Source organism: Pelobates fuscus, chromosome 6 (assembly GCF_036172605.1).
Source record: "Pelobates fuscus isolate aPelFus1 chromosome 6, aPelFus1.pri, whole genome shotgun sequence".
Taxonomy (NCBI): domain Eukaryota; kingdom Metazoa; phylum Chordata; class Amphibia; order Anura; family Pelobatidae; genus Pelobates; species Pelobates fuscus.
The window spans coordinates 7747435-7768746 of record NC_086322.1 but is presented as its reverse complement, the minus strand read 5'-3'; the positions used below and the strand labels follow the sequence as shown (position 1 = coordinate 7768746).

At 36.7% G+C, this 21312-nt stretch overlaps 6 non-coding genes across 6 annotated transcripts; all 6 read right to left on the bottom strand.

Moving 5' to 3' along the window:
• Positions 1-4519: 4519 nt before the first annotated feature.
• TRNAP-UGG (transfer RNA proline (anticodon UGG)) lies at positions 4520-4591 on the bottom strand. Its single transcript has one exon. It is a non-coding gene; the product is annotated as a tRNA-Pro (tRNA).
• Positions 4592-5618: 1027 nt separating this feature from the next.
• Positions 5619-5690, bottom strand: TRNAP-UGG (transfer RNA proline (anticodon UGG)). The gene has a single exon. It is a non-coding gene; the product is annotated as a tRNA-Pro (tRNA).
• A 3225-nt stretch (positions 5691-8915) lies between these two features.
• On the bottom strand, positions 8916-8987 carry TRNAP-UGG (transfer RNA proline (anticodon UGG)). The gene has a single exon. It is a non-coding gene; the product is annotated as a tRNA-Pro (tRNA).
• A 1027-nt stretch (positions 8988-10014) lies between these two features.
• TRNAP-UGG (transfer RNA proline (anticodon UGG)) lies at positions 10015-10086 on the bottom strand. The gene has a single exon. It is a non-coding gene; the product is annotated as a tRNA-Pro (tRNA).
• Positions 10087-12250: 2164 nt separating this feature from the next.
• TRNAP-UGG (transfer RNA proline (anticodon UGG)) lies at positions 12251-12322 on the bottom strand. The gene has a single exon. It is a non-coding gene; the product is annotated as a tRNA-Pro (tRNA).
• A 2126-nt stretch (positions 12323-14448) lies between these two features.
• On the bottom strand, positions 14449-14520 carry TRNAP-UGG (transfer RNA proline (anticodon UGG)). The gene has a single exon. It is a non-coding gene; the product is annotated as a tRNA-Pro (tRNA).
• Between the last annotated feature and the right edge of the window lie 6792 nt (positions 14521-21312).

The window sequence follows — 21312 nt, the reverse complement described above, 5'->3', positions numbered from 1 at the left end:
TTACCTTTACAGTTTTATTCATCGATACATTCAGGCGTGTACTGGAAGGAATTTGATTCAAACCTACCCTCTCCAACACATATTTGCACATGTCTAAGTATGAATAAAAATAGAATTCCGTATGTCAAAACATATATTTTTTCCCCTTTGTTTGTTGTTAACAAAGATTTTGCAGTCTTAAGAAAGACTTTGCAGTCTTAAAAGCGTCATCTGAGCAGTTAGGACTTGCATTAATGACTTACGATAAACCATTGATTTTAAATGGTTGATAATGAAAACAACACATTTTTTTTTTTTTTTAAATTCTTTATTTTGGTTGTGCACTGATTGAACATACAGCCGGTGTGTGCCACAACAGCGACATCCGGTAGAGTAGGCAAACATTGGCATAACATGCTATGGCATTAGATATACAGGCACATTTTTATATTATTTGAAAACAGTAGTTCAGGATCACGTTTGTTTTTAACTATGGTAAAATATTACGCTTGTCATGGAGATAGCTAGATGAGTATATTGCTGATAAACAATAGGTACTAATTGTAGACATGTTTTGATGAGGAATACAGTAGTATATACTAGAAGAATATACCACCCCTGATAGCCCCCTATGCACATGAGCAACACACTATAGATATGGCAGCATGGTAAGACAGGTTTGCCATGCCACCACAGTGAATACAGACATTTCAAGAGGCAGGAGACAGAGGTGAATACAGACATTTCAAGAGGCATGACTGTGGCATGTACTGCACATTTTTTTTTTCTCACTTTTTTTTGTAGTAGGAACAGCAACAAGGTTAATTAACGTTATCAAAAATGCATATAACAGGACATTGCTTATAAACTGACAGGTATTATCCGATATGCATAAATGTGATGTACTTTTGTAGCTAGTCTATACATGCTTGGTTATGTAGTGGTTGGATTGCAGGCTATGCAAAGTAACAATTTCTATCCGCTTATTTAAAGTAATAGGTTTCCCTCTGGACAGTAATAGGTCGTTAAGCATTAGTTTACTAGTGTGAGACAATATAGCACCGTCAGTTAGTGAGGAGGTCTGTCCTGGCATGAATAAGCAGTAAGCAATTAAAAAACATAGGGGACATAGATTGTATGGGGAGGTTCATTCCTTCTGGTAACAGTAATAAACCTGTTAGGCAGATAGAATGATAGGCAAAACAAAATATAGCCTAAGGGAGAGCTTATCTGAGCGTGTCCCTCCTGCGTTGGTGCGCCCTGTCGCTACCCTATACCCTTGCTGTCTTGCATGATAGATGATAGTGTCCTGTTAGTCCAGATTTGGTCGCTCCTCCGGCCCCAGGCCTTCGCGGGAGCCCCTGTGCCTGTCCCTCCGCTCCAGCTGCTCTCAGTGCTGCAGGCGATATCCCGGGTGGTCTTGGTGGTCGGTAGTACCTTCCAAGGACGTGGGTTAGGCAATCGGGTGCTACCCCTTCTGTCTATCTTGAGGACGTCCTGCCCGGGGGTGTCCTCGGTCTGAGCGCGGAGCCTCGTATGAGCTTGGTCACGAGGCTTCTGTGTTGCCCCTATAGGTATTTTCTGTCGCGGGTGCGAGGCATGGGATTGTGGATGACCCCTCCTGAGCTGTGGCACCGATCGCTCCCGGTCTCCAGCTGGGTCCATTCTTCGAGAGAAGTGTGGCTGGGGAGACTCCCGCGTTTGCTGTGAGGCTGGGCTGGGCTTTGAAACTCTGAGAGGTGTTCCTGAGTGTCGGTGGGGTCGGGCTCTGGGTAGCCGGGGGCTTCTCCGGGCTTGAGGGTGTCGGGCTGGCTTCCGCGTGGTGCAGGCCTTGCGCCTGTATGGTAGTGCCGCAGCTGTCTTTGCCGTCGGATGCACTGGTGTCGCATGAGAGGGTAGCCGGTGTGCCCGTGGTCTCAGGCGGAGCCAGAATGCTTGCCAGAATTTCTCAAAGGCCACAGCGATGGGCTCGATCTCCCGATCACTCCTTGAGTTTGTATGTGGTCGTGAGGGGAGCTGGACATCCACCATCTTTGGAGGCCATGCGGTTCCAGGGTTTTTGCTCCAGCTTGTTGACCCTGCTGAGGTGAGGTCTCGCTCTGTAGGGACCGGGATATCCCCCGCCGGTCCAAGGGGGGGGGACAGGGCTTTGCAGATTCCTGTGGCTGCCCGGAGCCCGGGGTCGGGAGCACGGCTGCCACCCCTAACACCCAGGTCGTCGACCGTAGTAGGCCGCAGGCTGTAACGCTGTGTGTTGCCATCGGGTCACCCCTGTTCAAGCTTAGGGAGTAGTCGAGGGTGTTTAGGGTGATCCTCTGGCTGCCTAGGGTCGGTTTTCTCCAGGTTTGCCTCAGTTTTCCATGTAGTTTAGGTTAGTGTGGCAGGAGCTTGTTACAAACACGTCCAGCCATCTTGGCTGTCAGGCCCCGCCCCCCAAAACAACACATTTTTTATGATTTCTCTCATACAATTCTAGGTAAAAGCTAAACTTGTATTAATATAAGATGTTAGCTTTGAAAGGTGATATCAGAAGCACCAGGAAATATATATATATATATTAATGGTGGCATGCCAACATCTTCTCTGTGGAGCACTTGAAGGGTTTTGCTACAAATGATTTTTGCTGACTATATTAAACACAGTTGGAAGCTACGTGTTTCAAAAGAAAAACACCAATTGCTTGGGCTCGTCCGGGATTTGAACCCGGGACCTCTCGCACCCAAAGTGAGAATCATACCCCTAGACCAACGAGCCATTACATTAGTTGGGCGATCACCATGTTGAAAATAAAGTAAAGATGTGCAGAGGAGAAATTAATTATAAATAGTCTTGTGCAAAATAATGTTTGGGGAGGTTGGCCTGGTTCCATAACTTGAATCCACAGCCGAACGTAACGACTGCCTTGAATTTACCTTTACAGTTTTATTCATCGATACATTCAGGCGTGTACTGGAAGGAATTTGATTCAAACCTACCCTCTCCAACACATATTTGCACATGTCTAAGTATGAATAAAAATAGAATTCCGTATGTCAAAACATATATTTTTTTCCCCTTTGTTTGTTGTTAACAAAGATTTTGCAGTCTTAAGAAAGACTTTGCAGTCTTAAAAGCGTCATCTGAGCAGTTAGGACTTGCATTAATGACTTACGATAAACCATTGATTTTAAATGGTTGATAATGAAAACAACACATTTTTTATGATTTCTCTCATACAATTCTAAGTAAAAGCTAAACTTGTATTAATATAAGATGTTAGCTTTGAAAGGTGATATCAGAAGCACCAGGAAATATATACATTGATGGTGGCATGCCAACATCTTCTCTGTGGAGCACTTGAAGGGTTTTGCTACAAATGATTTTTGCTGACTATATTAAACACAGTTGGAAGCTACGTGTTTCAAATAAAAACAGCAATTGCTTGGGCTCGTCCAGGATTTGAACCCGGGACCTCTCGCACCCAAAGCGAGAATCATACCCCTAGACCAACGAGCCATTACATTAGTTGGGTTTTAGGAAAAAAATTGCCAGACTAACATTAGTTGGGTTTTAGGAAAAAAATTGCCAGACTAACGCGCCAGACAGCGTTTGTGTTCTCAAAATAGAAACAAAGTTTTCGTTTTGAAGTGAGGATTTTAAATTTCCTCAATAGGATCTGTTTTTCCAATATCATTTTCATTGTATGGGTAAATTAACAGTTGAGGTTTATGTACGATGGTGATAAATCATATTGACAGTTGTCAAAGTTGAGTCTGTTTCTGGTCAAATTGCTGGGGAAGACTTAAAATGTCCATTCATTTCTTAATTGTTTATGAGGGCTTTGTTGGTTTAGGAGAAATTTGTGGTTCAAATATATGTTGGAAAAGCACATGAAGGATTTAACTTTCTTTCTCATATTCTGCATGCTATCACCATGTTGAAAATAAAGTAAAGATGTGCAGAGGAGAAATTAATTATAAATAGTCTTGTGCAAAATAATGTTTGGGGAGGTTGGCCTGGTTCCATAACTTGAATCCACAGCCGAACGTAACGACTGCCTTGAATTTACCTTTACAGTTTTATTCATCGATACATTCAGGCGTGTACTGGAAGGAATTTGATTCAAACCTACCCTCTCCAACACATATTTGCACATGTCTAAGTATGAATAAAAATAGAATTCCGTATGTCAAAACATATATTATTTTCCCCTTTGTTTGTTGTTAACAAAGATTTTGCAGTCTTAAAAGCGTCATCTGAGCAGTTAGGACTTGCATTAATGACTTACGATAAACCATTGATTTTAAATGGTTGATAATGAAAACAACACATTTTTTATGATTTCTCTCATACAATTCTAAGTAAAAGCTAAACTTGTATTAATATAAGATGTTAGCTTTGAAAGGTGATATCAGAAGCACCAGGAAATATATATATTGATGGTGGCATGCCAACATCTTCTCTGTGGAGCACTTGAAGGGTTTTGCTACAAATGATTTTTGCTGACTATATTAAACACAGTTGGAAGCTACGTGTTTCAAAAGAAAAACACCAATTGCTTGGGCTCGTCCGGGATTTGAACCCGGGACCTCTCGCACCCAAAGCGAGAATCATACCCCTAGACCAACGAGCCATTACATTAGTTGGGTTTTAGGAAAAAAATTGCCAAACTAACATGCCAGACAGCGTTTGTGTTCTCAAAATAGAAACAAAGTTTTCGTTTTGAAGTGAGGATTTTAAATTTCCTCAATAGGATCTGTTTTTCCAATATCATTTTCATTGTATGGGTAAATTAACAGTTGAGGTTTATGTACGATGGTGATAAATCATATTGACAGTTGTCAAAGTTGAGTCTGTTTCTGGTCAAATTGCTGGGGAAGACTTAAAATGTCCATTCATTTCTTAATTGTTTATGAGGGCTTTGTTGGTTTAGGAGAAATTTGTGGTTCAAATATATGTTGGAAAAGCACATGAAGGATTTAACTTTCTTTCTCATATTCTGCATGCTATCACCATGTTGAAAATAAAGTAAAGATGTGCAGAGGAGAAATTAATTATAAATAGTCTTGTGCAAAATAATGTTTGGGGAGGTTGGCCTGGTTCCATAACTTGAATCCACAGCCGAACGTAACGACTGCCTTGAATTTACCTTTACAGTTTTATTCATCGATACATTCAGGCGTGTACTGGAAGGAATTTGATTCAAACCTACCCTCTCCAACACATATTTGCACATGTCTAAGTATGAATAAAAATAGAATTCCGTATGTCAAAACATATATTTTTTTCCACTTTGTTTGTTGTTAACAAAGATTTTGCAGTCTTAAGAAAGACTTTGCAGTCTTAAAAGCGTCATCTGAGCAGTTAGGACTTGCATTAATGACTTACGATAAACCATTGATTTTAAATGGTTGATAATGAAAACAACACATTTTTTATGATTTCTCTCATACAATTCTAAGTAAAAGCTAAACTTGTATTAATATAAGATGTTAGCTTTGAAAGGTGATATCAGAAGCACCAGGAAATATATATATTGATGGTGGCATGCCAACATCTTCTCTGTGGAGCACTTGAAGGGTTTTGCTACAAATGATTTTTGCTGACTATATTAAACACAGTTGGAAGCTACGTGTTTCAAAAAAAAGTAGCAATTGCTTGGGCTCGTCCGGGATTTGAACCCGGGACCTCTCGCACCCAAAGCGAGAATCATACCCCTAGACCAACGAGCCATTACATTAGTTAGGTTTTAGGAAAAAAATTGCCAGACTAACGCGCCAGACAGCGTTTGTGTTCTCAAAATAGAAACAAAGTTTTCGTTTTGAAGTGAGGATTTTAAATTTCCTCAATAGGATCTGTTTTTCCAATATCATTTTCATTGTATGGGTAAATTAACAGTTGAGGTTTATGTACGATGGTGATAAATCATATTGACAGTTGTCAAAGTTGAGTCTGTTTCTGGTCAAATTGCTGGGGAAGACTTAAAATGTCCATTCATTTCTTAATTGTTTATGAGGGCTTTGTTGGTTTAGGAGAAATTTGTGGTTCAAATATATGTTGGAAAAGCACATGAAGGATTTAACTTTCTTTCTCATATTCTGCATGCTATCACCATGTTGAAAATAAAGTAAAGATGTGCAGAGGAGAAATTAATTATAAATAGTCTTGTGCAAAATAATGTTTGGGGAGGTTGGCCTGGTTCCATAACTTGAATCCACAGCCGAACGTAACGACTGCCTTGAATTTACCTTTACAGTTTTATTCATCGATACATTCAGGCGTGTACTGGAAGGAATTTGATTCAAACCTACCCTCTCCAACACATATTTGCACATGTCTAAGTATGAATAAAAATAGAATTCCGTATGTCAAAACATATATTTTTTCCCCTTTCTTTGTTGTTAACAAAGATTTTGCAGTCTTAAGAAAGACTTTGCAGTCTTAAAAGCGTCATCTGAGCAGTTAGGACTTGCATTAATGACTTACGATAAACCATTGATTTTAAATGGTTGATAATGAAAACAACACATTTTTTATGATTTCTCTCATACAATTCTAAGTAAAAGCTAAACTTGTATTAATATAAGATGTTAGCTTTGAAAGGTGATATCAGAAGCACCAGGAAATATATATATTGATGGTGGCATGCCAACATCTTCTCTGTGGAGCACTTGAAGGGTTTTGCTACAAATGATTTTTGCTGACTATATTAAACACAGTTGGAAGCTACGTGTTTCAAAAGAAAAACAACAATTGCTTGGGCTTGTCCGGGATTTAAACCCGGGACCTCTCGCACCCAAAGCGAGAATCATACCCCTAGACCAACGAGCCATTACATTAGTTGGGTTTTAGGAAAAAAATTGCCAGACTAACGCGCCAGACAGCGTTTGTGTTCTCAAAATAGAAACAAAGTTTTCGTTTTGAAGTGAGGATTTTACATTTCCTCAATAGGATCTGTTTTTCCAATATCATTTTCATTGTATGGGTAAATTAACAGTTGAGGTTTATGTACGATGGTGATAAATCATATTGACAGTTGTCAAAGTTGAGTCTGTTTCTGGTCAAATTGCTGGGGAAGACTTAAAATTTCCATTCATTTCTTAATTGTTTATGAGGGCTTTGTTGGTTTAGGAGAAATTTGTGGTTCAAATATATGTTGGAAAAGCACATGAAGGATTTAACTTTCTTTCTCATATTCTGCATGCTATCACCATGTTGAAAATAAAGTAAAGATGTGCAGAGGAGAAATTAATTATAAATAGTCTTGTGCAAAATAATGTTTGGGGAGGTTGGCCTGGTTCCATAACTTGAATCCACAGCCGAACGTAACGACTGCCTTGAATTTACCTTTACAGTTTTATTCATCGATACATTCAGGCGTGTACTGGAAGGAATTTGATTCAAACCTACCCTCTCCAACACATATTTGCACATGTCTAAGTATGAATAAAAATAGAATTCCGTATGTCAAAACATATATTTTTTTCCACTTTGTTTGTTGTTAACAAAGATTTTGCAGTCTTAAGAAAGACTTTGCAGTCTTAAAAGCGTCATCTGAGCAGTTAGGACTTGCATTAATGACTTACGATAAACCATTGATTTTAAATGGTTGATAATGAAAACAACACATTTTTTATGATTTCTCTCATACAATTCTAAGTAAAAGCTAAACTTGTATTAATATAAGATGTTAGCTTTGAAAGGTGATATCAGAAGCACCAGGAAATATATATATTGATGGTGGCATGCCAACATCTTCTCTGTGGAGCACTTGAAGGGTTTTGCTACAAATGATTTTTGCTGACTATATTAAACACAGTTGGAAGCTACGTGTTTCAAAAAAAAGTAGCAATTGCTTGGGCTCGTCCGGGATTTGAACCCAGGACCTCTCGCACCCAAAGCGAGAATCATACCCCTAGACCAACGAGCCATTACATTAGTTAGGTTTTAGGAAAAAAATTGCCAGACTAACGCGCCAGACAGCGTTTGTGTTCTCAAAATAGAAACAAAGTTTTCGTTTTGAAGTGAGGATTTTAAATTTCCTCAATAGGATCTGTTTTTCCAATATCATTTTCATTGTATGGGTAAATTAACAGTTGAGGTTTATGTACGATGGTGATAAATCATATTGACAGTTGTCAAAGTTGAGTCTGTTTCTGGTCAAATTGCTGGGGAAGACTTAAAATGTCCATTCATTTCTTAATTGTTTATGAGGGCTTTGTTGGTTTAGGAGAAATTTGTGGTTCAAATATATGTTGGAAAAGCACATGAAGGATTTAACTTTCTTTCTCATATTCTGCATGCTATCACCATGTTGAAAATAAAGTAAAGATGTGCAGAGGAGAAATTAATTATAAATAGTCTTGTGCAAAATAATGTTTGGGGAGGTTGGCCTGGTTCCATAACTTGAATCCACAGCCGAACGTAACGACTGCCTTGAATTTACCTTTACAGTTTTATTCATCGATACATTCAGGCGTGTACTGGAAGGAATTTGATTCAAACCTACCCTCTCCAACACATATTTGCACATGTCTAAGTATGAATAAAAATAGAATTCCGTATGTCAAAACATATATTTTTTCCCCTTTCTTTGTTGTTAACAAAGATTTTGCAGTCTTAAGAAAGACTTTGCAGTCTTAAAAGCGTCATCTGAGCAGTTAGGACTTGCATTAATGACTTACGATAAACCATTGATTTTAAATTGTTGATAATGAAAACAACACATTTTTTATGATTTCTCTCATACAATTCTAAGTAAAAGCTAAACTTGTATTAATATAAGATGTTAGCTTTGAAAGGTGATATCAGAAGCACCAGGAAATATATATATTGATGGTGGCATGCCAACATCTTCTCTGTGGAGCACTTGAAGGGTTTTGCTACAAATGATTTTTGCTGACTATATTAAACACAGTTGGAAGCTACGTGTTTCAAAAGAAAAACACCAATTGCTTGGGCTCGTCCGGGATTTGAACCCGGGACCTCTCGCACCCAAAGCGAGAATCATACCCCTAGACCAACGAGCCATTACATTAGTTGGGTTTTAGGAAAAAAATTGCCAGACTAACGCGCCAGACAGCGTTTGTGTTCTCAAAATAGAAACAAAGTTTTCGTTTTGAAGTGAGGATTTTAAATTTCCTCAATAGGATCTGTTTTTCCAATATCATTTTCATTGTATGAGTAAATTAACAGTTGAGGTTTATGTACGATGGTGATAAATCATATTGACAGTTGTCAAAGTTGAGTCTGTTTCTGGTCAAATTGCTGGGGAAGACTTAAAATGTCCATTCATTTCTTAATTGTTTATGAGGGCTTTGTTGGTTTAGGAGAAATTTGTGGTTCAAATATATGTTGGAAAAGCACATGAAGGATTTAACTTTCTTTCTCATATTCTGCATGCTATCACCATGTTGAAAATAAAGTAAAGATGTGCAGAGGAGAAATTAATTATAAATAGTCTTGTGCAAAATAATGTTTGGGGAGGTTGGCCTGGTTCCATAACTTGAATCCACAGCCGAACGTAACGACTGCCTTGAATTTACCTTTACAGTTTTATTCATCGATACATTCAGGCGTGTACTGGAAGGAATTTGATTCAAACCTACCCTCTCCAACACATATTTGCACATGTCTAAGTATGAATAAAAATAGAATTCCGTATGTCAAAACATATATTTTTTCCCCTTTGTTTGTTGTTAACAAAGATTTTGAAGTCTTAAGAAAGACTTTGCAGTCTTAAAAGCGTCATCTGAGCAGTTAGGACTTGCATTAATGACTTACGATAAACCATTGATTTTAAATGGTTGATAATGAAAACAACACATTTTTTATGATTTCTCTCATACAATTCTAAGTAAAAGCTAAACTTGTATTAATATAAGATGTTAGCTTTGAAAGGTGATATCAGAAGCACCAGGAAATATATATATTGATGGTGGCATGCCAACATCTTCTCTGTGGAGCACTTGAAGGGTTTTGCTACAAATGATTTTTGCTGACTATATTAAACACAGTTGGAAGCTACGTGTTTCAAAATAAAAACACCAATTGCATGGGCTCGTCCGGGATTTGAACCCGGGACCTCTCGCACCCAAAGCGAGAATCATACCCCTAGACCAACGAGCCATTACATTAGTTGGGTTTTAGGAAAAAAATTGCCAAACTAACATGCCAGACAGCGTTTGTGTTCTCAAAATAGAAACAAAGTTTTCGTTTTGAAGTGAGGATTTTAAATTTCCTCAATAGGATCTGTTTTTCCAATATCATTTTCATTGTATGGGTAAATTAACAGTTGAGGTTTATGTACGATGGTGATAAATCATATTGACAGTTGTCAAAGTTGAGTCTGTTTCTGGTCAAATTGCTGGGGAAGACTTAAAATTTCCATTCATTTCTTAATTGTTTATGAGGGCTTTGTTGGTTTAGGAGAAATTTGTGGTTCAAATATATGTTGGAAAAGCACATGAAGGATTTAACTTTCTTTCTCATATTCTGCATGCTATCACCATGTTGAAAATAAAGTAAAGATGTGCAGAGGAGAAATTAATTATAAATAGTCTTGTGCAAAATAATGTTTGGGGAGGTTGGCCTGGTTCCATAACTTGAATCCACAGCCGAACGTAACGACTGCCTTGAATTTACCTTTACAGTTTTATTCATCGATACATTCAGGCGTGTACTGGAAGGAATTTGATTCAAACCTACCCTCTCCAACACATATTTGCACATGTCTAAGTATGAATAAAAATAGAATTCCGTATGTCAAAACATATATTTTTTTCCACTTTGTTTGTTGTTAACAAAGATTTTGCAGTCTTAAGAAAGACTTTGCAGTCTTAAAAGCGTCATCTGAGCAGTTAGGACTTGCATTAATGACTTACGATAAACCATTGATTTTAAATGGTTGATAATGAAAACAACACATTTTTTATGATTTCTCTCATACAATTCTAAGTAAAAGCTAAACTTGTATTAATATAAGATGTTAGCTTTGAAAGGTGATATCAGAAGCACCAGGAAATATTTATATTGATGGTGGCATGCCAACATCTTCTCTGTGGAGCACTTGAAGGGTTTTGCTACAAATGATTTTTGCTGACTATATTAAACACAGTTGGAAGCTACGTGTTTCAAAAGAAAAACACCAATTGCTTGGGCTCGTCCGGGATTTGAACCCGGGACCTCTCGCACCCACAGCGAGAATCATACCCCTAGACCAACGAGCCATTACATTAGTCGGGTTTTAGGAAAAAAATTGCCAGACTAACATTAGTTGGGTTTTAGGAAAAAAATTGCCAGACTAACGCGCCAGACAGCGTTTGTGTTCTCAAAATAGAAACAAAGTTTTCGTTTTGAAGTGAGGATTTTAAATTTCCTCAATAGGATCTGTTTTTCCAATATCATTTTCATTGTATGGGTAAATTAACAGTTGAGGTTTATGTACGATGGTGATAAATCATATTGACAGTTGTCAAAGTTGAGTCTGTTTCTGGTCAAATTGCTGGGGAAGACTTAAAATGTCCATTCATTTCTTAATTGTTTATGAGGGCTTTGTTGGTTTAGGAGAAATTTGTGGTTCAAATATATGTTGGAAAAGCACATGAAGGATTTAACTTTCTTTCTCATATTCTGCATGCTATCACCATGTTGAAAATAAAGTAAAGATGTGCAGAGGAGAAATTAATTATAAATAGTCTTGTGCAAAATAATGTTTGGGGAGGTTGGCCTGGTTCCATAACTTGAATCCACAGCCGAACGTAACGACTGCCTTGAATTTACCTTTACAGTTTTATTCATCGATACATTCAGGCGTGTACTGGAAGGAATTTGATTCAAACCTACCCTCTCCAACACATATTTGCACATGTCTAAGTATGAATAAAAATAGAATTCCGTATGTCAAAACATATATTTTTTTCCCTTTTGTTTGTTGTTAACAAAGATTTTGCAGTCTTAAGAAAGACTTTGCAGTCTTAAATGCGTCATCTGAGCAGTTAGGACTTGCATTAATGACTTACGATAAACCATTGATTTTAAATGGTTGATAATGAAAACAACACATTTTTTATGATTTCTCTCATACAATTCTAAGTAAAAGCTAAACTTGTATTAATATAAGATGTTAGCTTTGAAAGGTGATATCAGAAGCACCAGGAAATATATATATTGATGGTGGCATGCCAACATCTTCTCTGTGGAGCACTTGAAGGGTTTTGCTACAAATGATTTTTGCTGACTATATTAAACACAGTTGGAAGCTACGTGTTTCAAAAAAAAGTAGCAATTGCTTGGGCTCGTCCGGGATTTGAACCCGGGACCTCTCGCACCCAAAGCGAGAATCATACCCCTAGACCAACGAGCCATTACATTAGTTAGGTTTTAGGAAAAAAATTGCCAGACTAACGCGCCAGACAGCGTTTGTGTTCTCAAAATAGAAACAAAGTTTTCGTTTTGAAGTGAGGATTTTAAATTTCCTCAATAGGATCTGTTTTTCCAATATCATTTTCATTGTATGGGTAAATTAACAGTTGAGGTTTATGTACGATGGTGATAAATCATATTGACAGTTGTCAAAGTTGAGTCTGTTTCTGGTCAAATTGCTGGGGAAGACTTAAAATGTCCATTCATTTCTTAATTGTTTATGAGGGCTTTGTTGGTTTAGGAGAAATTTGTGGTTCAAATATATGTTGGAAAAGCACATGAAGGATTTAACTTTCTTTCTCATATTCTGCATGCTATCACCATGTTGAAAATAAAGTAAAGATGTGCAGAGGAGAAATTAATTATAAATAGTCTTGTGCAAAATAATGTTTGGGGAGGTTGGCCTGGTTCCATAACTTGAATCCACAGCCGAACGTAACGACTGCCTTGAATTTACCTTTACAGTTTTATTCATCGATACATTCAGGCGTGTACTGGAAGGAATTTGATTCAAACCTACCCTCTCCAACACATATTTGCACATGTCTAAGTATGAATAAAAATAGAATTCCGTATGTCAAAACATATATTTTTTCCCCTTTGTTTGTTGTTAACAAAGATTTTGAAGTCTTAAGAAAGACTTTGCAGTCTTAAAAGCGTCATCTGAGCAGTTAGGACTTGCATTAATGACTTACGATAAACCATTGATTTTAAATGGTTGATAATGAAAACAACACATTTTTTATGATTTCTCTCATACAATTCTAAGTAAAAGCTAAACTTGTATTAATATAAGATGTTAGCTTTGAAAGGTGATATCAGAAGCACCAGGAAATATATATATTGATGGTGGCATGCCAACATCTTCTCTGTGGAGCACTTGAAGGGTTTTGCTACAAATGATTTTTGCTGACTATATTAAACACAGTTGGAAGCTACGTGTTTCAAAAAAAAACACCAATTGCTTGGGCTCGTCCGGGATTTGAACCCGGGACCTCTCGCACCCAAAGCATGAATCATACCCCTAGACCAACGAGCCATTACATTAGTTGGGTTTTAGGAAAAAAATTGCCAGACTAACGCGCCAGACAGCGTTTGTGTTCTCAAAATAGAAACAAAGTTTTCGTTTTGAAGTGAGGATTTTAAATTTCCTCAATAGGATCTGTTTTTCCAATATCATTTTCATTGTATGGGTAAATTAACAGTTGAGGTTTATGTACGATGGTGATAAATCATATTGACAGTTGTCAAAGTTGAGTCTGTTTCTGGTCAAATTGCTGGGGAAGACTTAAAATTTCCATTCATTTCTTAATTGTTTATGAGGGCTTTGTTGGTTTAGGAGAAATTTGTGGTTCAAATATATGTTGGAAAAGCACATGAAGGATTCAACTTGCTTTCTCATATTCTGCATGCTATCACCATGTTGAAAATAAAGTAAAGATGTGCAGAGGAGAAATTAATTATAAATAGTCTTGTGCAAAATAATGTTTGGGGAGGTTGGCCTGGTTCCATAACTTGAATCCACAGCCGAACCTAACGACTGCCTTGAATTTACCTTCACAGTTTTATTCATCGATACATTCAGGCGTGTACTGGAAGGAATTTGATTCAAACCTACCCTCTCCAACACATATTTGCACATGTCTAAGTATGAATAAAAATAGAATTCCGTATGTCAAAACATATATTTTTTTCCCCTTTGTTTGTTGTTAACAAAGATTTTGCAGTCTTAAGAAAGACTTTGCAGTCTTAAAAGCGTCATCTGAGCAGTTAGGACTTGCATTAATGACTTACGATAAACCATTGATTTTAAATGGTTGATAATGAAAACAACACATTTTTTATGATTTCTTTCATACAATTCTAAGTAAAAGCAAAACTTGTATTAATATAAGATGTTAGCTTTGAAAGGTGATATCAGAAGCACCAGGAAATATATATATTGATGGTGGCATGCCAACATCTTGTCTGTGGAGCACTTGAAGGGTTTTGCTACAAATGATTTTTGCTGACTATATTAAACACAGTTGGAAGCTACGTGTTTCAAAAGAAAAACACCAATTGCTTGGGCTCGTCCGGGATTTGAACCCGGGACCTCTCGCACCCAAAGCGAGAATCATACCCCTAGACCAACGAGCCATTACATTAGTTGGGTTTTAGGAAAAAAATTGCCAGACTAACATTAGTTGGGTTTTAGGAAAAAAATTGCCAGACTAACGCGCCAGACAGCGTTTGTGTTTTCAAAATAGAAACAAAGTTTTCGTTTTGAAGTGAGGATTTTAAATTTCCTCAATAGGATCTGTTTTTCCAATATCATTTTCATTGTATGGGTAAATTAACAGTTGAGGTTTATGTACGATGGTGATAAATCATATTGACAGTTGTCAAAGTTGAGTCTGTTTCTGGTCAAATTGCTGGGGAAGACTTAAAATGTCCATTCATTTCTTAATTGTTTATGAGGGCTTTGTTGGTTTAGGAGAAATTTGTGGTTCAAATATATGTTGGAAAAGCACATGAAGGATTTAACTTTCTTTCTCATATTCTGCATGCTATCACCATGTTGAAAATAAAGTAAAGATGTGCAGAGGAGAAATTAATTATAAATAGTCTTGTGCAAAATAATGTTTGGGGAGGTTGGCCTGGTTCCATAACTTGAATCCACAGCCGAACGTAACGACTGCCTTGAATTTACCTTTACAGTTTTATTCATCGATACATTCAGGCGTGTACTGGAAGGAATTTGATTCAAACCTACCCTCTCCAACACATATTTGCACATGTCTAAGTATGAATAAAAATAGAATTCCGTATGTCAAAACATATATTTTTTTCCACTTTGTTTGTTGTTAACAAAGATTTTGCAGTCTTAAGAAAGACTTTGCAGTCTTAAAAGCGTCATCTGAGCAGTTAGGACTTGCATTAATGACTTACGATAAACCATTGATTTTAAATGGTTGATAATGAAAACAACACATTTTTTATGATTTCTCTCATACAATTCTAAGTAAAAGCTAAACTTGTATTAATATAAGATGTTAGCTTTGAAAGGTGATATCAGAAGCACCAGGAAATATATATATTGATGGTGGCATGCCAACATCTTCTCTGTGGAGCACTTGAAGGGTTTTGCTACAAATGATTTTTGCTGACTATATTAAACACAGTTGGAAGCTACGTGTTTCAAAAGAAAAACACCAATTGCTTGGGCTCGTCCGGGATTTGAACCCGGGACCTCTCGCACCCAAAGCAAGAATCATACCCCTAGACCAACGAGCCATTACATTAGTTGGGTTTTAGGAAAAAAATTGCCAGACTAACGCGCCAGACAGCGTTTGTGTTCTCAAAATAGAAACAAAGTTTTCGTTTTGAAGTGAGGATTTTAAATTTCCTCAATAGGATCTGTTTTTCCAATATCATTTTCATTGTATGGGTAAATTAACAGTTGAGGTTTATGTACGATGATGATAAATCATATTGACAGTTGTCAAAGTTGAGTCTGTTTCTGGTCAAATTGCTGGGGAAGACTTAAAATTTCCATTCATTTCTTAATTGTTTATGAGGGCTTTGTTGGTTTAGGAGAAATTTGTGGTTCAAATATATGTTGGAAAAGCACATGAAGGATTCAACTTGCTTTCTCATATTCTGCATGCTATCACCATATTGAAAATAAAGTAAAGATGTGCAGAGGAGAAATTAATTATAAATAGTCTTGTGCAAAATAATGTTTGGGGAGGTTGGCCTGGTTCCATAACTTGAATCCACAGCCGAACGTAACGACTGCCTTGAATTTACCTTCACAGTTTTATTCATCGATACATTCAGGCGTGTACTGGAAGGAATTTGATTCAAACCTACCCTCTCCAACACATATTTGCACATGTCTAAGTATGAATAAAAATAGAATTCCGTATGTCAAAACATATATTTTTTTCCCCTTTGTTTGTTGTTAACAAAGATTTTGCAGTCTTAAGAAAGACTTTGCAGTCTTAAAAGCGTCATCTGAGCAGTTAGGACTTGCATTAATGACTTACGATAAACCATTGATTTTAAATGGTTGATAATGAAAACAACACATTTTTTATGATTTCTTTCATACAATTCTAAGTAAAAGCAAAACTTGTATTAATATAAGATGTTAGCTTTGAAAGGTGATATCAGAAGCACCAGGAAATATATATATTGATGGTGGCATGCCAACATCTTGTCTGTGGAGCACTTGAAGGGTTTTGCTACAAATGATTTTTGCTGACTATATTAAACACAGTTGGAAGCTACGTGTTTCAAAAGAAAAACACCAATTGCTTGGGCTCGTCCGGGATTTGAACCCGGGACCTCTCGCACCCAAAGCGAGAATCATACCCCTAGACCAACGATCCATTACATTAGTTGGGTTTTAGGAAAAAAATTGCCAGACTAACATTAGTTGGGTTTTAGGAAAAAAATTGCCAGACTAACGCGCCAGACAGCGTTTGTGTTTTCAAAATAGAAACAAAGTTTTCGTTTTGAAGTGAGGATTTTAAATTTCCTCAATAGGATCTGTTTTTCCAATATCATTTTCATTGTATGGGTAAATTAACAGTTGAGGTTTATGTACGATGGTGATAAATCATATTGACAGTTGTCAAAGTTGAGTCTGTTTCTGGTCAAATTGCTGGGGAAGACTTAAAATGTCCATTCATTTCTTAATTGTTTATGAGGGCTTTGTTGGTTTAGGAGAAATTTGTGGTTCAAATATATGTTGGAAAAGCACATGAAGGATTTAACTTTCTTTCTCATATTCTGCATGCTATCACCATGTTGAAAATAAAGTAAAGATGTGCAGAGGAGAAATTAATTATAAATAGTCTTGTGCAAAATAATGTTTGGGGAGGTTGGCCTGGTTCCATAACTTGAATCCACAGCCGAACGTAACGACTGCCTTGAATTTACCTTTACAGTTTTATTCATCGATACATTCAGGCGTGTACTGGAAGGAATTTGATTCAAACCTACCCTCTCCAACACATATTTGCACATGTCTAAGTATGAATAAAAATAGAATTCCGTATGTCAAAACATATATTTTTTTCCACTTTGTTTGTTGTTAACAAAGATTTTGCAGTCTTAAGAAAGACTTTGCAGTCTTAAAAGCGTCATCTGAGCAGTTAGGACTTGCATTAATGACTTACGATAAACCATTGATTTTAAATGGTTGATAATGAAAACAACACATTTTTTATGATTTCTCTCATACAATTCTAAGTAAAAGCTAAACTTGTATTAATATAAGATGTTAGCTTTGAAAGGTGATATCAGAAGCACCAGGAAATATATATATTGATGGTGGCATGCCAACATCTTCTCTGTGGAGCACTTGAAGGGTTTTGCTACAAATGATTTTTGCTGACTATATTAAACACAGTTGGAAGCTACGTGTTTCAAAAGAAAAACACCAATTGCTTGGGCTCGTCCGGGATTTGAACCCGGGACCTCTCGCACCCAAAGCAAGAATCATACCCCTAGACCAACGAGCCATTACATTAGTTGGGTTTTAGGAAAAAAATTGCCAGACTAACGCGCCAGACAGCGTTTGTGTTCTCAAAATAGAAACAAAGTTTTCGTTTTGAAGTGAGGATTTTAAATTTCCTCAATAGGATCTGTTTTTCCAATATCATTTTCATTGTATGGGTAAATTAACAGTTGAGGTTTATGTACGATGATGATAAATCATATTGACAGTTGTCAAAGTTGAGTCTGTTTCTGGTCAAATTGCTGGGGAAGACTTAAAATTTCCATTCATTTCTTAATTGTTTATGAGGGCTTTGTTGGTTTAGGAGAAATTTGTGGTTCAAATATATGTTGGAAAAGCACATGAAGGATTCAACTTGCTTTCTCATATTCTGCATGCTATCACCATGTTGAAAATAAAGTAAAGATGTGCAGAGGAGAAATTAATTATAAATAGTCTTGTGCAAAATAATGTTTGGGGAGGTTGGCCTGGTTCCATAACTTGAATCCACAGCCGAACGTAACGACTGCCTTGAATTTACCTTCACAGTTTTATTCATCGATACATTCAGGCGTGTACTGGAAGGAATTTGATTCAAACCTACCCTCTCCAACACATATTTGCACATGTCTAAGTATGAATAAAAATAGAATTCCGTATGTCAAAACATATATTTTTTTCCCCTTTGTTTGTTGTTAACAAAGATTTTGCAGTCTTAAGAAAGACTTTGCAGTCTTAAAAGCGTCATCTGAGCAGTTAGGACTTGCATTAATGACTTACGATAAACCATTGATTTTAAATGGTTGATAATGAAAACAACACATTTTTTATGATTTCTTTCATACAATTCTAAGTAAAAGCAAAACTTGTATTAATATAAGATGTTAGCTTTGAAAGGTGATATCAGAAGCACCAGGAAATATATATATTGATGGTGGCATGCCAACATCTTGTCTGTGGAGCACTTGAAGGGTTTTGCTACAAATGATTTTTGCTGACTATATTAAACACAGTTGGAAGCTACGTGTTTCAAAAGAAAAACACCAATTGCTTGGGCTCGTCCGGGATTTGAACCCGGGACCTCTCGCACCCAAAGCGAGAATCATACCCCTAGACCAACGATCCATTACATTAGTTGGGTTTTAAGAAAAAAATTGCCAGACTAACATTAGTTGGGTTTTAGGAAAAAAATTGCCAGACTAACGCGCCAGACAGCGTTTGTGTTTTCAAAATAGAAACAAAGTTTTCGTTTTGAAGTGAGGATTTTAAATTTCCTCAATAGGATCTGTTTTTCCAATATCATTTTCATTGTATGGGTAAATTAACAGTTGAGGTTTATGTACGATGGTGATAAATCATATTGACAGTTGTCAAAGTTGAGTCTGTTTCTGGTCAAATTGCTGGGGAAGACTTAAAATGTCCATTCATTTCTTAATTGTTTATGAGGGCTTTGTTGGTTTAGGAGAAATTTGTGGTTCAAATATATGTTGGAAAAGCACATGAAGGATTTAACTTTCTTTCTCATATTCTGCATGCTATCACCATGTTGAAAATAAAGTAAAGATGTGCAGAGGAGAAATTAATTATAAATAGTCTTGTGCAAAATAATGTTTGGGGAGGTTGGCCTGGTTCCATAACTTGAATCCACAGCCGAACGTAACGACTGCCTTGAATTTACCTTTACAGTTTTATTCATCGATACATTCAGGCGTGTACTGGAAGGAATTTGATTCAAACCTACCCTCTCCAACACATATTTGCACATGTCTAAGTATGAATAAAAATAGAATTCCGTATGTCAAAACATATATTTTTTTCCACTTTGTTTGTTGTTAACAAAGATTTTGCAGTCTTAAGAAAGACTTTGCAGTCTTAAAAGCGTCATCTGAGCAGTTAGGACTTGCATTAATGACTTACGATAAACCATTGATTTTAAATGGTTGATAATGAAAACAACACATTTTTTATGATTTCTCTCATACAATTCTAAGTAAAAGCTAAACTTGTATTAATATAAGATGTTAGCTTTGAAAGGTGATATCAGAAGCACCAGGAAATATTTATATTGATGGTGGCATGCCAACATCTTCTCTGTGGAGCACTTGAAGGGTTTTGCTACAAATGATTTTTGCTGACTATATTAAACACAGTTGGAAGCTACGTGTTTCAAAAGAAAAACACCAATTGCTTGGGCTCGTCCGGGATTTGAACCCGGGACCTCTCGCACCCACAGCGAGAATCATACCCCTAGACCAACGAGCCATTACATTAGTTGGGTTTTAGGAAAAAAATTGCCAGACTAACATTAGTTGGGTTTTAGGAAAAAAATTGCCAGACTAACGCGCCAGACAGCGTTTGTGTTCTCAAAATAGAAACAAAGTTTTCGTTTTGAAGTGAGGATTTTAAATTTCCTCAATAGGATCTGTTTTTCCAATATCATTTTCATTGTATGGGTAAATTAACAGTTGAGGTTTATGTACGATGGTGATAAATCATATTGACAGTTGTCAAAGTTGAGTCTGTTTCTGGTCAAATTGCTGGGGAAGACTTAAAATGTCCATACATTTCTTAATTGTTTATGAGGGCTTTGTTGGTTTAGGAGAAATTTGTGGTTCAAATATATGTTGGAAAAGCACATGAAGGATTTAACTTTCTTTCTCATATTCTGCATGCTATCACCATGTTGAAAATAAAGTAAAGATGTGCAGAGGAGAAATTAATTATAAATAGTCTTGTGCAAAATAATGTTTGGGGAGGTTGGCCTGGTTCCATAACTTGAATCCACAGCCGAACGTAACGACTGCCTTGAATTTACCTTTACAGTTTTATTCATCGATACATTCAGGCGTGTACTGGAAGGAATTTGATTCAAACCTACCCTCTCCAACACATATTTGCACATGTCTAAGTATGAATAAAAATAGAATTCCGTATGTCAAAACATATATTTTTTTCCACTTTGTTTGTTGTTAACAAAGATTTTGCAGTCTTAAGAAAGACTTTGCAGTCTTAAAAGCGTCATCTGAGCAGTTAGGACTTGCATTAATGACTTACGATAAACCATTGATTTTAAATGGTTGATAATGAAAACAACACATTTTTTATGATTTCTCTCATACAATTCTAAGTAAAAGCTAAACTTGTATTAATATAAGATGTTAGCTTTGAAAGGTGATATCAGAAGCACCAGGAAATATATATATTGATGGTGGCATGCCAACATCTTCTCTGTGGAGCACTTGAAGGGTTTTGCTACAAATGATTTTTGCTGACTATATTAAACACAGTTGGAAGCTACGTGTTTCAAAAGAAAAACACCAATTGCTTGGGCTCGTCCGGGATTTGAACCCGGGACCTCTCGCACCCAAAGCAAGTATCATACCCCTAGACCAACGAGCCATTACATTAGTTGGGTTTTAGGAAAAAAATTGCCAGACTAACGC